The sequence below is a fragment of the Corvus hawaiiensis genome, chromosome 26, assembly GCF_020740725.1.
Source record: "Corvus hawaiiensis isolate bCorHaw1 chromosome 26, bCorHaw1.pri.cur, whole genome shotgun sequence".
In the NCBI taxonomy this organism is placed as follows: domain Eukaryota; kingdom Metazoa; phylum Chordata; class Aves; order Passeriformes; family Corvidae; genus Corvus; species Corvus hawaiiensis.
In genome coordinates, this window is record NC_063238.1 from 2,394,771 (window position 1) to 2,413,081 (window position 18,311).

General features: G+C 39.0%; 1 pseudogene; it reads left to right on the forward strand.

Annotated features, from left to right (window-relative positions):
• Positions 1 to 17,262, forward strand: part of LOC125317129 — a 76,114-nt pseudogene extending 58,852 nt beyond the window's left edge.
• Positions 17,263 to 18,311: the final 1,049 nt, after the last annotated feature.

Below are 18,311 nucleotides of genomic sequence, written 5' to 3' on the forward strand. Positions count from 1 at the left end.
TGGTTCCCTTTGTGTTCCACTGCTTGTACTTCATTAATTGGTAGCACTCAGTGAGGTTAAGAATGAAAAAAACCCCATCTCTTGAGGATTTTTCAATTTTGTTTTCAGTAGTTGATACTAAATTCTGCATCCAACCACTTTGATTTGCAAGGTAAATTACAGCTCATTTTAACTCAGAAACCAAATGCAGTTCAGAGAGGTACATTTTTCCATAAATTGGTGCTCTTGGTCCCTTGAAATGTGGATCTGTAATAAGATGATGTTCCAAATTTTCATTGCGTACAGTCTGTTTCATATAACTGGGGATGGGTATGACGTGTTTTGATGCACATAAGGCGTATTCTTTTTTGGGATTCATTTAAATCCATCCCAGTTTAGAAGAAGAAACTTGTCTCATAGCTTTGTAGGTGCCGTGTATGAAGTGCATTGTCTTCTCAGCTCATTTACTGTTAGGCAGGTGGTCACATAACAAACCGTCAGAATAATTGGCTTGAAAAAAGAACCTCGTGTCTGTCAGGAGGGAGGACAATAATTAACAACATATGGAAAGAGTTGCTTTTACCACAGGGATGAAAGGTACCATGGTAAAACAGGATGTGGGCAAATGTACGCTCCAGTTGTCTCTGTCTGTGGTTTGTGTCAGCCTGTGTCTGACCAGGAGGTTCTGGCTTATGGTGTGTCCAGATGATAGTCAGAATAATTAATGGGGTTTTTTTTGAAAATAGAAACTATAAAACAAGCTTATAACTAGAGCAGTTCATTGATTTCAGTTGTAGGATTCTGGGCTACTATAACTCCATAGAAATTACCCTTGGATTTTGCAGAAAGTACCTTTATTTTCCGTTTCACCCAACTGTCAGAAATAGTGGGTACACATGTTTTTCAATTTTGTATGTTCATATTTCCCAAAACTTCTTCTAGAACCTGAAAAGTGTTAGAAAATACTGGAAGAATCTGTGAGCTATCTTTGAAAGGGAAATTTTTCTAGCTGCCACCGCTGCAAAAAAACAATCCTATTGCAATGATAAGCATAAACCTGAATTTCTCCAAAGTGCTTAACTTTAATCTATTTGATATCATCCGGAATTCCAGAGGATTTCAGCTCAGATTAAAAATCTTTTTTTTAACATGAAAAGTCATGCAAATTGATAAATGGGTCTTACGACATCCTGCCTAGGATGACCAAGTCATGCATATGGTAGAGTTTATCACGTATCTCACACAAAGCAAGGCAATGCTTGATAAGCGCTTTTATTGGGTAATTACTTTTTATTTTTACATTTGCAAATAAATCAGATTGATTTCCATCTTGAAGTAATTTACTAACACATTATAAACTCGTCAAATGCTAACGTGGTACAGTATGCCATTTCCTGTTTACTAAGTAATCCTTTGGCTGTCTGCTTTGTGTCTTTCAGGTTGAGCCTGGAATTGTTCTCTGCCAGGGATGTCATGGAGCCTGGCGCGAGAGCCCTTCACCTGAAGGAAAACATTGCCTCCTTGGCTTGACTTCTTGCAAATACAGGCCACGGCGGATTCCCAGTGGTTTGCTGGCCCAAGCCAGAACCTGCATAGGTGTTTCAGGGAACTATTAAAAGGTAAAAATGCTATCAAATTCATGTCATGTGATGTTTCTGGCTATTTATCAGATTTTTTTTTCTTTAAGCATCTGTTTGTGAAGATTATTTGGGATGTATATGAAACTTGCTCCAATTTTCTTTAGCATGAACAGCAGGTGTCCTTTAAAGAAAGGACCCAGGTCTCTTCTAGCACAAGGTCATCTATTGCATCAGGATTTTATGGAAATAGCAACAGTGAAATGATCTTATGGGAACAGCAGAAAAAGGGAAGAATGCCCTTTGGAGCCTTAAAGGTTCACTGAAACAGTAATATAAAAGGATTTGAATCCAGTTACTCATGACATTTCCCATGCCAATTCAAAGTTGGCCTGGTCTTTCTTCACTTTTTTTTTTTTCATTTTATTGGTGCATGCTTTTACAGGAAATGAGTTAACATAAATCATATCACAGACAAGATAAGCAACAAAGTCACTGGAAGTAAACAAGAATCAGACTAAAGAAATCCTTGCCATATGGGGCACTCTCAAAAGGCATATAAAATCTCCTGATAAATGAAGTATTTATGGTACTGTATTTCATATGACAGCAAGAGTGAATTCATCCTTTTAGGAGGGGATATTAAGACTGTCCTTTGAGTGGTGGGTCATGAGTGTGAACGCAGTGACTTAATTTCCACCTCGAGTATGCTAGAGGAAAGGAGAAGATGCATATGCACCTCCTACTGCATTGGAGTTCACACAGCAAAGCCCTAGGAATTCTGCTTCCAACAACAATAAAAGTGGACAGTTTTTAAATATTATAATTTCTCATAATTTTTATGGTTTCTTTTGTCCTGAATGGCTGTAGTATTCTACATCTTTTCTTGTACAGAGTTTGTTTTTTATCCACTTCTGTTTTATTGCCTTAACTCTGTGGCAGTTGGAGCTACCCGTGAGCAAACAAGGATAAAACTATTTTCTTCTGTCAGTCTGGATGATGGAAAAAAACTATCTGTGCATTTTTGGTGGAGATTTGGTTAGGACTTTCCTACTTACCTACTTTATAACAAATTTTCAAGGATGAACTACTGGCAGCTGAGTGAATATTTCATAAAAAATGTGAACTTGCTTCAGTGACAAATGAAACAGTTTGCATAAATATTTTAGGAAGACAAATATTTGCTTGCAATGAGAACTGTACAGTGGGAATTGTTTGGGTTTCAGTGGTCTGCAGGAGTAATGACATCAATAAGTGCAGTATTGTATATTTGTGTATGATACATATTCTTGTTTCCTCACAGTGATCCTATCATAAACATAATACAAAATGTGCTAAGGCCCTAAAACCTAAATTTCTGAGTGATAGTCTGCAGTGTGTACCAATCTGAAGATATTATAGAGCATGAACTAGTGTGCTTTTTTAGTTCTCAGCTATTCACAGCAATAAAACTAGAAAGCACACTAACAACAGCTACAGCCAAAGTTCCTTAAAATTCAGCTTACAGGCCCAGGCTGCTGAAGCATATGCAGAGTTCATGTAAATACTGTCATGCTTTATAACGCAGAGCAAAGTGGTGTTGGAGGAAGCAAAAAGGGGGAAAGGAAGGCTGATACTAGGACACCCCAAAAAAAGGTGCCTGTAGAGAAAAGCTGATGCTCCCTAAAAATTTTGTTAGGCTTGTTGTTGTCTTAATCCTCAGGGCTCTTTCATGATACATTCTGTTAGAGCCTTTTAAAAGGGATGGAGGAAGAAGTTTGTCACTTTCAGCATAAATGAGCTGTTGTTAGACTGTTTTGAATAAAACCAAGATATTATTATAAATGGTTGACAAAGAAGCATCAAATAGCTTTTTTTGGCTAGTTGGTAGTTCACTCCAGTGAAACACACTCAGAGAGGTTGTCTGGGAACAAGCATTGTGTTCTGGGGTGCTCTGACAACACCCCTTCTTGTCCCAGTGCTTACCCAGTGGCTTGAGTACTTTCATGATGAATTCTGAGTGCCTTGTCCCCAGCAGGGACCACTGGTGACTTTGCTGTTCTGCTGTTCTCACCAACACTGGGAAGAGAATGCTCTGCAGTCAACCTCTGAAACAAATCTCCAGAAATGTGATGTGTCATGGAATTTGTGTATTCATGACCAGAAGCAGTTGGGGTTTAGGTTTTCCATCTTACTCATACAATTACAGCTCTTGCAGCACGTAACTCTTAAGACCAAGATGACAAATGCTGTGAACTCCTTAAGGGAGAAGGGTGCTCTTCAACCTCTTACCCTATGAGATCCACTGAAGTCCCTTATGGAGGTGAAATGACCACAGGCAGGAAAATGATGAGTTATTTATCCACCTTGTACATCAATAATGTTAAAGTGGAGGATTTGTGGCTTGCCTGACATATCTTAAAAAGGTGGCTTGGGGAAGATGTAAAAAATAATTGCCATGATGTTTTTGTTGAGAGTTGCCTTGGATGTAATTATTGATTCTCAAATGTGGTTGTTGTTTTCTTTTTCTCCTGGAACAAAAATGTTGTTATTAGGTTGAAAAGAATGGAGTAACAAGCTAATGAAGGGAAAGAAACAAACAATCTGCTAAGCTCGCATGAAGGCAGCAACAGTTCATAATTTTTTAATACTGTTTCTCATTTATATATTTTTTGTACCATTTTTTTCTCATGAAATAAGCATGAACAAAACACTGTAAATTTGGTCCAAATGTAAAAGTTATTCAGTACCTGCCCACACTTGGAAACTGTAGCAATGAGAGTTGCCGTACACGGATGAAGTGTTGTTATGTTTCATAACACATATGAACGATTCTGACCCTTTGAAGAGAAAAGGTCAATGCCAGTTCTTACAAAAGCAAGGACTGTGGTCAAGTGATGGCTGGAAATTGCATGGGCCAACAGATGCACCTTAGTGTTGGCCTGTAGCAAACACATAGATATTCCAATTTTATTAAAGAAAAACACAGACATGCCTCCCCCTCTCCCCCAAATCTTCCGATCTGCTTAGCGGGGCTAGATTTTTCTCCTCTCTTTGTGATCTGGATGGTTACCGACTGGGGATCAAGATGAGATCGCCAAACATGTTTTGCCATGGGTGACCTAAATCTGAAGCTGTTATCTTCCCCAGCTGAGCAAGCAGTAGAAAATAAAAACAAAAGCAAGTACTAAAGAAAACTTCTTGGCTTTAAAATTGTTAAAGAGGAAGCAAGCTGTAGCTGAGAAGCAAGTTTCCAAAACAAAGATCTCCTTAGAGTAATACATTTGACACTTTGCCACAGTCAGAGCTCTGTGCTTGCCTGGAAAACCCTTGCAGAGCTCAGTTTGAGGAACATGTGGCTGGTGAACTTGATGCATTGATGGGGGATGATCGACTTACTGTGTGCAGTGCAGAGGGTTGAGGGACTGGCTGGCCCCCTTCATTTCTCCCACAGTAGTGATGATACTTGAACATCAGAATTAAACAAGCTATTCTTTCACACTGCATCTGGAATGCCTCCCCTGTTGCCCCCCAGTGACTGCAGCTGAGCTGAGCCATTATGAATGTGTCTGCTGAGTTTGCTGAGAGCTATAAATGTCATGCCCTCAATGACATGCCCTCCTGGCTAGGTGGAATTAATTCTTCAGAGTGACCTGAGGATAGGACCACTGCCTTCCTTCCCAGGCTGTTTCTGCCAGAGAAACAGTATGAGGCTGTAAATGCATATTGAGGAGTCATTGGGAGGTCCCTTGGCTCTCTTTTGTCTTGGCTGCTCTAGACTGTGGCTCCAGATCCTCCTCCAGTGTGAAAAGATAGAGTTATGCTTCAGCTTAATTTCTGTGAGACCAAATCTGAAAAAAGAGCTATTTTTTCATTTTCACATATGTACTGGTGGAGTACATTGTGGGGCAATGAAGAGGTTCTTTGACATGATGAAGAGATTAGACATATCATCACTTGTGTTTGGCCACTCCATCTTCTTTCCCAGAGGTTGCTTTATAATGTAAAGCACAGTAAAACCAGAAGACGTGGAGGATTTGAGGAGAAAAGCTGTAGGTAATGAATTTCTTTTCCCTGTCTGTGGACATGTCTGGGATATAACACAGAGTGTGTTGATACTCCATGGTCAGCAGCAACACCTTTGCTGCCATGCATTGCATCCTCTGATTGCTTCCCTCCACAGGCATGTGCAATGGATGACAGTGCGCTCTCTACCTAGGTGCTTTTTTTCTGAGATGCTGTTTAATCCTTATTTTATGTAGGTTTCCTGCATATTTGTGACTGATGAATACCATATTCCTCCCAGAGACTGTTCTGGTGTTGGTGGCTTTTTTTGCCTTTCCCTCCACTTTTGCCAAGGAAAATTAGGGAGCAGCTTTTCTGTGCTGTGGTTAAATCCTCCTGGTGTCCACTGAAGTAAAGCAGGTGCATGCTGGTGTCTTGTCAGACCAGGATCTGTCCCCTCTGTGTCCTTTGAGGAAAAATGGTGCAGAGAGTCAAAAGCTGAAGTGCAGCCCAGCAATCTTAATTTCTGCCTTGAACACAGCTGCGAGACAATTTTCCTGGAGAAACTACTAGGTTGACAAATACCACTGAGTAGCCTGTTTGGGAATTCTAACATAACAAATAAGCCATTTTGTTCACGCCTGAGGCTCTCAGATATGTACAATATGCACCTCTCCTCTTGTCAGGCTTCGGTTGGATTCCCTGTGTTTGCCTCTGTACTCTTACCTACACAGCTGTTAGCCATTACTCTGCATTCTGTTTGCCTATCTTTTAGCTGAAGGAAAATTTTTTTTTTGCTGGATTTAATTTGACTAGGATAAAGTAATTATGCAGAAACCACGATATCTCTGATGGTAAGCAGATTGTACAGAATATAACTGTCTAAGCAAAAATGGGTAAAACTTGGTTCTATGCTACTTCTGTAGGGGATGTGACATTTTTGGCATCACGTCTGCATTTTTGTGTGTATTTTTTCACCTAGGAAACCCCATCTCTTCCCACCCATCAACTTTACTGAAACTTCAGCATTTGTGGTTGATTGAAATTGGTACTTTGAGGCCCAAAAGAAATTTAAATAAAAATACTGTAGGTAAAGTTGTCAAAAATCCTTGTAGTTCACCATGTTTGTTTGAACTGTTTTATTACAGTTGGATGCCCCACCCCTGGAAGCATTTAAGGCCAGGCTGGATGGGGCCTTGAGCAACTTGGTCTATGGGAGATGTCCATGCTCTGCAGGGTTGGAACTAGATTGTCTTTAAGGTCCCTTGCAATCCAAACCATTCTATGGTTTTATGATTGTACATTATGGATATGCTATGTAAGAGTGTATCGACTATGTAATTGCCTTACTCAAGTTTGTTTGATATAAATGCAGTGTTCATAGTACTTAATTTGCATTAAGAACACAGTTGGGAATCCAAGATCCTTTCAAAAGATAAAATATATCCAAAAGCTGTGGTCTTCATGTTGCTAACAGGTTGCAAGAGGCTGGACTTGCAGAAATGCCTACTGACTGAAAACATGGCTTCTCATTCAAAGACATTTCAAAAGGTCTAACAACCTGGAAAACAGATTCAATCCATCGAAAAAGAAAACCTAATTACTTCTGAAGATCTTGTTCTGAAAGGTGAGTTAAAGCCTGCTGTTCCGTGTAATCACATAAATGTGTTTTGTAAGCTTTCCTTAAAAATGTCCAGCTGGCCTGAGCCAAGCTGCTCAGGCCTGCCGAGCACAGCACTGCTGCTGGGATGCTCCCAGCGAACCCGGTGGGACTCCAGCGCTCTCATAGAGCTGGATGTGGAAACTGACTTCAGTGGGGCTGGGAGCACTGGCAAGAACTCTGAGAGTTACATCTTTCCACTTCAGAAACTCAAGGGAGATATTAAACATCCGCTTGATCAGCAGCAAACTCCCTGCTCCAATTCTCGCTCAAAGGATGTCATGTCTAATGGAGCTGAACTGCCAGAAAGCTGCACCTGAGTGAGGAGGATTTCTGCCTCAGGTTAGCCCCCGGTCCAGATCCAGAAGAACTGCCAGAGGAGGGAGCCAAACTTCATTTCTGTTTGTAATACTTATTTTGCTGCTGTTTTTTGCTGCACTCCTGCACTTTCTGCTTCCTTTGTGGTAGGAGGAAGCCAGGTACAGAACAGTGTGTGCTCATGAACTACTTCTACTCAACGGTCCTGCTTTAGATTCCCTGCTTGTGAGTTGGTATGGGAAGGGAGATACTCTGCCCTCCTCAATCAGAAGACATAGTAGAGCAGCTGTTCCCAGTAACAATAATGACACTATTGCTGAGACAAACATTTTCACAATGATGCATGGGAACGCTAAATCCAAACCACATTGTTTAGCTAATGCATGCTTTCGCTCTGCTAAAGGGGAATGTCACATAACTGAAAGTAAATTGAAGAGATCAGAGTTTAGAAAATATGACAAAGTTGAAAACTTAAAGCTGTAATACACAGTAACATCCTTTAGCAGTGAAATCAATGATCCAAAGTGGTGTGTGTATGTGTATTTTATGGCAGTTTATTAGGTATGACTTGCCTCTGGCCAGTCCAGTGAGCAGACACTGTTGTGAGTAAGGAATGCTTTCTGCCAAGCACTTCAGTGAAACTGAGCATAGCATTTAGATCTCCTTTCCCACAGAACATATCAGGCATTGCAACATATCATAGATATGTCAGACTGTAGGTATGTTTTCTGGCATTTTTCTTTAATCTGCACTCCCAGCTGGGACTAATGAAATGCTGCTCTCAAGGCGTGTGCATGCACATGCATCCAGAGAGTCCTCACACACTGTTTTAATAAGGTAATACTTTTATTTTCCTTAGCAAGAGGAGAGGTACTCGCCTTCCGTAGTGATGCGGTACAACAGCTTAGAGAAAGGAAAGCTAAAGATGAATGGAGATCTGAAACATTTAATTCATAAATTAATTACTGAGCTAGTGATATCTACCTTAATATTGTGACAGCCTTGCTGCTGGCACTTTCAAAACAACTGATATGGGTTTGAAAGGTTGTTGGAGAGCCTTTTCCTTCTGGCACTGTTGTGCAGAGATTGCTAAGTTTAGATCACAAGAATGCTCAATCAAACACAGAAGTCTGCAAAGTTCATGCAATAAATGGAGATAAAAATGGGGTTTTATTTCTTACCAGAGGATCATGGTCAACTTCCCCACTTCCTTCTCACTGTGCCTTTGCTGAAAGTTCTGGGCAATGGTGATTCTACCAGGTCTGATCAAAGCTAGAAACACCTTTGGCAGTGGTTTGAAGGCTTCATCTGAACTCAGCCAGCAAAGAAATAAAAAGGGGAGGGGAAGTACATTACGGACTTGAAAACTATTTTTAGGTGTGCAGACTAGGGAGCTGACAGCAATATCTGATGGCAATACCAAAGTGCCTTTGTGATCACTTGGTTTTCATGTTAGAGGGAGAACCTGTCAGCACATTGATTGTTTTTACTGTCCAGCCTCCTGCTTTTGAAGAGCTGCTCTAGTTAATTTCAATGATACACTGTACAGTAATCTTGCCTATTAAAATAAATGGAATTCAGTACTTTCAACAAAAGCCCTGGACGTTATGATCCTCCCATGCATTGTCAGGGTCCTGGGGCACTGTAGCTCATGAATAACACAGATGGAAGAAGGTTTATAGAGTCTGTGGCAGTGGTTTTATTTCATATCCGAAGTGTGAAAAGTTTCTTCCAAAGAACAACATTATATGATACTTTTAAAATAAGTAGGCCTGTTTGGTCTTACAAATAATTGTGCAGGTGCTGTAAGACTTTGTGATGGAGCCCTTTGCAGGGAAAACCAGAGTGTTGCAGAGGCTGTGTGCTAACCCAAAAAGCCAAATTAAAAACGTATGCAGCCACACTGCAGCATGTGGGTGGCTTTTAGGCAAGTGCAGAGTGTTGTTAAATGTCGAAATCAAATATAGGCATGGGGAAAACTGGTGTGTGAATGGAAAGACTGATCACATACTTGTCCTGCCGTTTAAATGTGTGGTAGGCTCCTCTGAAATTGAAAGTCTGCCTAGTAGCAAGCCAGCTTTTAGGGAAATACAAATCTGATTTGAAGTCTTCATCCTTTTCTAAAATCCAGCCTTTCTGCAGGTTTGAAAAATAAGGTTTGCATTTACAATTTATTAACAATTGCCTTTGCATTTTCATGTTGAGGCTGTGGACTTCCTGTCTGCTCATTCACCCTCATGATGTTGCCTGTAAAACCTGACAACTGGCAACTTAAGTAATGAGTAACTTCAAAACATGGGTAATAACTTCTGAGGTAGAAGAAATGTCTGGATTGTAGATTTGAAAACTGAGGTACAGAGATTAAATATTTGCTCAGTGTCCTTTGAAAAGCTGTGGCATAGACAGAATTTGATCTTTACTCTGGAAAACCTCAGCCCAGTACTTGATAATGACCTTTTTATCATCTTCTAGGTAAAATGCCAAAAATTCATGCAACGCTCCCTCTTCATTTGAAGAACGAAATATTAAGTAAACAGTAATGATTTAGTCTGCCTAACCTGAAACAACCTTGTAACCCTGAGATTTTATTGTGTAAGACGAAGAACTAGTTGATTTAAACCAGTTCCTGGTATGTGATGACCTAGTCCCTATCTACTGTCTAGCTCACCATATGCAGAATACTTTTTTTCACAAGTTTAAAAAAGCACAACACTATTTGAAGTCAGGCAAATGATTGCATTGGACATTGGCCAAGCAACAGATAAAATCTGCTTAAAAAACCCCAACCAAGCAACGATCCAAAAAACCAACAAAAAAACCCCCAAACCAGCAGGTATTTTTGATTGATTAATGCAGGAGAAATAAGCCTAAAGCTTTCTAAAGTAAACTAAAAATGATGCTTCAGGTTCTTTAATCCTTCCTTCTCTCCCTGTCCATTGTGTAGCTATTTTACCCATTCAGTTTAGGAGAGTCCTGCCCTGAATGCTTTCGCCAGTTGCATCACCTCTCAATGTTCCTTCTGTTCATTTGCAGCTACTTTGGAGATGCAGTTCCTTTTATGTCGCTCACCCAGTATTTAGAATTTGTAGTTTCCTCAGATAATTGGCCATCATGACAAGAAGAGTGACACAATCAGCTGTCAGATACTTTTCATTCCTGGATTCCATGCCAAAACTGACATATAGATATTGGGATAATAATGTGTTATCTTAATTAGGTGAATCTCCATGATACATGCTTTATAACAGATAGAGCCTATGAAACTACTGCAATGCCTTGCCAGGGTATCTTTGAAATGAGATTCCCTACTTAAGAGTTTTCTTCCTTCTTAAATAAATAAAGAGTAAATGAACAATTGCAGAGTCCAAGTCTGAATCCTAGCACTTCCTGTTAAACCTCACAAAATAGTGCAAGAAACATGTTTGGTCTGCTTTCTAAGGCTTGATGATGTGATAGGAAGGATGTTGTATGTAACATCAAAGAATGATGTTGTTATACCTCTGAAGCCTGACTTCTGGAAGTCCAAGTGAAATAATGTATGCTCATTTTTCTCCTGAATATGGCAGTTTTTAATAGGCTTGGATTCTTATCAGAAATGTTCCAACGATTTCCTTCATTGTGTTTGTGTGTGCTTTTTTTGACTATCCAGATTTCTCTCACACTTTTCAAAGTTCTGTTAAGTGACTCCCTGCTGGGTTTAGTTAAGAGCGGTGCCGAGCAAATTGCAAGCTGCCAAAACCAGCCAACAAACCACTGGTGATGAGCAAATGTTTCTGCTCTTTCAGCTCCTGGTGAATGTTGCTGTTTTTTTAATTCCAGCATCAGGTTCAAGTGGAAAATGGTGCAGTCTGGACTATAGACAGACCTGAACAGTGTTTTGGACCTGAGCATACAGAGCCTGGCTAAGGATCAGGGTGGATCATAACTTTCACACTTGCTGTCTATATATGTTAGGATTAAAGTCTTGGGAGTATTCCTGGCCCAGTGATCATTGTTGAAGTAGACTTCTTGGAGCTGTGCATGATGATCTTGTAGCAGAACTTAGATCTGTGTATTTATCTGTCTCACTTAGAATGATAACAGACCTTTTTTGTGAAAGACTGTAGAATGTGAACCTTTAGAGAGTCCCACAGAACAAAGTGTGTAATGCACAAAAGGTAATTCATAGGGAATGACTGGATTAGTTTCTTCTCTATATCCTCTGCTGCAGTGAATATATTGTGAGTATATTGTGTTTTCCTCCATTTCCTCCTCCAAATGTAGTCTGAGTGGAATAAGTCTTGCCTGTTGTAGCACACCTTTTTAGTGTGTTTTCATCACTGTCCTCAATACCAAGTCCATTAATTGTCTATGCTACATGTCCATATGCTGGCATGCGTGTGGTAAGAGGCTTGGGAGGATCAGTGACTTTCTCAGGAGATATGAGCCCAGGGCAAAGTGTTTTCTCAGCCATTAGCTCCACTGCAGTGTTGCACTTACCTTAATATCTGGAAGAGGTTTTATTAAAACCAAAGCCAGTCAGATATTAAATTGAGACAAATAAAGTTTTGATAGTTAGGAAGAATACCCAATTCCTTCTTCGTTCTGTGAATGGGATGTGCGTTAAAGGTAGGAGCAGGTGACAGACTCCTGGTGGCTGTGCCACTAATTTCCTTCAGAACTGATGTTTTTCCACAAGTTATACTCACACAGGCATACTTATTAATAAAAATCCCATTGAGAACCTTAGATGAGAGACCAAAGCCATTGAAAAATTGCAGACTTCAAGACTACATGATGAAACAACTGACCATTTCAGGAGAAAGGGGACTTCTCTCCAATGTTAACTCATGGGAGGTGGAGGTGATAGGATAGTTTTCTTCAAATGTGTGTTCCAGATCTGTACAAAAATGCAGAGGTACATTCTTACAGAATATCTTGCTTTAAGTGGTATTTCATAATAAAGGACTTGAACCTAGTTCATCCATATCCAGTCCCTAGGATCTTTTGGATCAGGTAGGCATGTTTTCTTAGAATAATAGAGTCACAGAATCATTAAAATTGCTAAAGACCTCAGTGTAAGTCTTCTGCTGTGGAGTGTTAATAACACCTTGAAGCAGACTAATCTTTCCTCGGAGACATTTATGTTAAAACTAGTAAATTCCTATAACATATTTTGATTTGAATAAAGCAATATTTTTGGATACAGAAATATTCAGTTGAAAATTTCCAAGCTTATACTTGGTGTTCCAGTCACAAAAGTCACTTGTTATGTTGTTTTTATTTTTTCTGATGCCCTAATAAAGATTACATGTCTGCTCTCCTCTGAGTTCATCAAGCACATAATTTAGTAGTGTGTTGCACAGCTTTGTACTACTGTATTAGCTGCTAGCTCCTAGTTGTAATCACAGAATAGGGCTAACACAATGTCAAGTATGTTACAAACCAAAAGATCTGTGGTGGTCCCCAAGGTGTCTCTTATCAAAGTACAAGTTAAAAGTTGAGAAATGGATAGTATGGATGGAGTGTGTGTACATGTGTGTGTGAGTGTAGCAAACAAATACTAAAATAAAAATGACAATTTTAAGCATATTGCTTGTCAATTCTTCATATGTGTAATGCAGAAAGGTAGAACTCTAAAGAAAGGTTTGAAGTTATATAATAATTTATAAAAATATCCATTTTAACATTACTAAATCAACGATAATATTAGATGTCTTAACGAACTTGAGTGCAGTACTGTGAGAGAAGGTTTCACTGATGATTTAAAATAGGACATAATTTTTTGGTAGATCTTGTTTTAATGAAGATGTTACTTAAGAAGGATGAGGAAAGCAACAACAGTCTACCTACTTGTATCCAGATAATCGTATTTGCTTATTACAGGTATTGACTTGTTGGGTGCACCTCCTGCTCCACGGCTGTCCTTGGGGAAGTTGTAGACTAAGATGAGTCCACCCCTCAGCCTTCTCCAAGCTGAACAAAACAAGCAGCCTCAGCCACTGCTCCTACGTCTTGTCCTTGAGGCCTTTTACAGTATTGGTTGCTCTCCTCTGGACACACTCTAATAGTTTGCTGTTCTTATATCAAGAACCCAAAACTACACACAGTACTTGTGATGTCATCATATCTCTGATGCTAAAACATGGTGTACTTGCTGTTTAAAATTTGCCCATTATAATGAATGTAATTGTCTGCTCTAACTTTGAGTTAGGGTTTTACATGGTGCTGGAGAATGAGCACATCTCTGAACCAGAGACAAATGATGAGTCTTTATCCCCCCTCTCTTCCCCTCGCCTATGAGAAGGTAACCTCTTTTCTTTCAGTTCTTGCCTTGTTTAATAAGCATGCATATTTGGGTGATTTAGGACGAGTACTCCATGAATAGATTATGTACTCAATGAAGAGATTATGTGATATATGTGGTTGAGGTAAAGAAGTGATCCGGTGCAATTTAAATTTAAGCATGACCAGAGATCTTACAGGGACAGCTCTCATAACCTATAATGCCACTCAGAGTTTGGAAGTCGTGCAAGACTGCTGGTAAAGAATTTCTTTGCTCAGATAGGCCATTCCAGTACTCTCTTTCTCAACTTCTATACGGATAGCAGAATTGTTAAAATATTTAATTCAGTATGGGATAGCAGCTCTCTGAATGATGAGTGTTTATAAAAGCTTTCAAACTTGAAAAGCATGTAGCATTCTTCCTTTTGATAGATGACTAAAGGATTTTTAGGAATAGTAAACATTAAGTGTAGTGGAAGAAAACTGTGAGTTACTAAGGCAAGACTAGTAATGTAGTTTTAGGAATTTATACAGGCCCAACTGGAAAGTCATCATATATAACTTGAACTTGGTCTACACCTGGGAATGTGGCTGGCAAAACAATGTTGAGAAAGAGCAGTGCAATTATGTATGATGAGGTGCCAATACACAAATAGGTATTCCCACGGAAAATGGTTGAAGCTCAGCTGATGGCTGATACCGGTTTTGCTGCATTTTTCTGCACTATGCTATCACATAATTACCACTTAGTGCGTGAATTTTAACAGCATGAAAAACCTCACCCCTAAGCCAATACAAATTACATTGTCTTAACAGAGATACAGTTACAGTAAAGGAAAACAAAAATTTGTAGCTAAAGAATGTTTTAATTTCAGTTGCTAATTTAAGTCTTATTGGCAAAAGAATTTATAAAGTTTGGACAAGTTCTGCTGGTGTAGCTCTGCTAGGAGTCTTTTTGTTAGGAGTCAAACTGGGAATCTTCTGAACCTTGGGTTCTAATGTGCTGCACAGAAGGAAAGAGAAATGAGTTCTTGCTTGTTCCAGATAACAGTGGAGAAGCTGCCCAATCTGTTGCACCCAACCATGCTGCTGAATCGCTACACTACAGACCCCCGGTATCAGCAACTCTTCATCAATCTGGTAAGACTGAAGCCAACTCTAAAAACAAACATTTCCTCCATGAACAATGTGTTTGTTATATTTTCTCATTTGTTTATGATGGCTGTGTCAGCCGCACTGATTTACATAAACACTGCCAATCCTGGGATGTTACATTCTCAACAAAAGTAGCTGAGTACAAACAGCATTCCGAAGTTTTAATTCATATTGTATAAACATAACAGATGTTGATAAAATGAGCCAAAAAGAAAATACAACAAAGGAGACCATTTCAAGGGGGCTTTTGATTAAAATACATTCCAGATTGACAAAATGATACAATGTTAATGGAATAGATCATTTAAATGTCATTATTTGGCTCTTATAGTTCTATAAAGCAAATATAAAGCAACACTTTTGAGATTTAGACTCCATTACAGTACAGTGCCTATACATCAATTTATAAATAAAACTATATTTCTTTTCCCTTTCCTTTTTTTTTTAATCCCTGCTGTGACATTGCCACATTTATTTCCTAAATACTGTACTAAAATACTGGGTCCAAAAGCAATAATAAGTTTGGTATACAGAGTAAGGCCTAAAATAAATATATTATAAACAAAATATATGCAGTTTCTGCCCCAGTGAATTTCCAGTCATTGAAACCAAGATGGGGACACTGAGAAATCCAGGTCAGAGGCCTAATTCAGTTGGGTTTTCTTTAAAAAGATATAAAATCTGTTCCCGTTTATTCATGTGTAAAGATGATGAGACTTCATTTGAGATCCATCTGGTCTAAATCCCTTGCTTTGAGAATAGCTAGAAGGAGAGAAAATTTACAAATGACATAATGATCCTAATATGCATCATTTAGTTTGGTTTAAGAGTTTGCTTCTAATAAATGGGGAAACTGAGGTGGAGAGAGGACACATGGCGTTCCAAAGTTCAAGAGATGGTCATATGTGGCAGTAGAAATTAGCTCAAGTTAAGGTCCAGTCTAGTGCTTGTGCCACTGGGCCGTACAACTTTTTAATTATGGGAAACCTATGGAACTCAATTACATTTCATATTGGTACCTGATGGGATCCCTGAAGCACAAAGTTTAGTACCCCTTTCAACAGCTTGTTATTACCACTCATGAAAGCTCTGTTTGTGATATCCATATAAATATCCATTGTGAATTTCCTGGGTGCAATGATTTCCTGTGGTGGTGAGTTCCACAGCAAAACTACATGTGGTATAGAAAGAGGAAACCTCTTTAATTTGTTTTCCTCCTTATGTCTTTGAATGCTTTGTCTGTTATGTAAATGAGAGAGGGAGAAGAGATGTGTCCTTCTATGCTGTGCATTTATTTATATTATTTTATCATGTCTTTGTTTCAATCTTCCTTTGTCTGGGGAAGCATACAGTTGGGAAGCCTAATACATCTTGTTTGACAGAACTGTCCAAGTCACAGGAATAATACTGTGGAATTATGGGAAAAATAAAGTCTTAGTGAACATTACATGCTCTATAAAAACCAGCTTGGCTGACAATAAAATGATCTTTAGCTCTGTTCCTATCAAGAAACCATTAAAACCCTCATAGTTTTCAGTGACCAGAGTTTAGTACTGGTAAGCCCTCTTCTCACACCCACGTGATTGTTCCTCTTCCATGCAGCCTATGTTTCTATGTGAATTGATTTTTATAAGCATGTGCTACAAAATATTATAGAATGTCATAAATGGTTGTGTAATGAGATAGCAGCAATAAAAAAAAAATTAAAACTTAATAAACATTGAGGTCACTGACTATTTTCAAGTAGACTCTTAGACTAGAAAAGTCTTAGACTTAGAAAGTGGACCTCAGCTTTGCTTTTCCAGTCTGTGAAATTTGAGTACATTCCAGTCATAATAGTTTATTTAGATTGAACCTGATGGTTTACCAAAAAATAAAGTTGTTCTTTAACTATGGTATTTCCTGATGTTTTAGGTATAACTGAGGATGGTGAGCAGGGAGAGAAGAATCTATATTCTTATTGGATCCTGCAGAAGCAGAACCAAGTGTTTGGGGTGATCAGCAGGAAGGACTTGATGCCTTTCCCCCTGGAGGAGAGGCTCAGGTTCCAGATGGCACTACAGAGCCCTGATGCCAGTGAGCAGTCCCTAGATTCAAGGCTATGCATGCATTCTTTAGCTCTGTCATTTCTTTTGGAGGCCATGTTCTTCTTCAGGAACACGTAATCAGAGCTTTTCCACTCGATTCCTTCCAGAGAAGAGATGCTTAAAAGGTGTAGTATCTTGACATGAGGGGTTGTAACCCCAGAACTGTGTCCCTTCAGCTGCTTGGTGATTGCAAAATTCATTAATTTAAATGCTTGTGAGACAAAACGAGAATTCATGTGTTTATGGGAGACATATTAAAAAAACATGTGAAAGACAGATGTCAAGAATGCTTTTGTCATGCTGTGTCTATTCCTCTCAAAGAAAAAATATCATAACCATCAGCAGCAGCTATGTTGGCAAAGCCTTTCAGTGAAGACTAAATCTTCAGCCTCTGAGTATCTGCCTATTAAAAAGGAAAATGTTTTAGATTTCCTCCTATGATTTTGATGTTTAATTTTGTTCTGTTAAATACCAGAGGGATTCCCACAGATTTGGACATTAAAATCAAACATGTATGAATGAATCCACCACTATTAATGTTATAATGAATACCAAGGAAAACTAGTAATAATTTATTAGTTATAAAAATTTGCCAAAATTCCTGAAAGTGAATTTCTGGTATTTGAATCATGCAGCTCTGACTCTCCTATAAATCAAATATTTGTTGGATGTTCTCTAGTTTTCCTTTTAGGAATTTGTCTTTATTATTAATGTTGTTTTTGTAGCACCACAGAGAATGCACAGACTTTAAAGCTGAAGTGTCCAGTCAATGCATATAACTGGCAGCCCAAAAATGCCCAAAGGTACATGAGGTAGGCTCTTTAAATGGTCATTTAAAATATGTCATATGCAGGATGAGAAATGCTTTGGAAATCATCCATCCAAGAGATATGGATATAGATGTTTATTTAGATCCTGTTACAGTTCATAATCTTTGCTCATTAGTACACTAGCATTGTCACTACTGAGCTATGCCTCACCTACCTGGAAAATGCCAAACTCTTCTTCAAGGAATTAGGGTTCGTGTGATAGCAGAACTAGCTAGAAACCCCTAGTGATTTCCTCTTAAGGCAGTGAGAATCTCTTCTCTTGATAACCAAATCTACTCTTGGGAACATGGTGTGACCCTTGGGGATGGTGCTGCGCAGGGCTGGGAGTTGGACTTAATGATCCTTGTGGGTTCTTTCCAACTCAGCTTATTCTGTGTGACTCTGGGATTGTGAAATCTGAGTAACCTTGCCATGAATTTGCATTTTTGGTTCAAAGCCCATTGCTGATTTCCTTTTC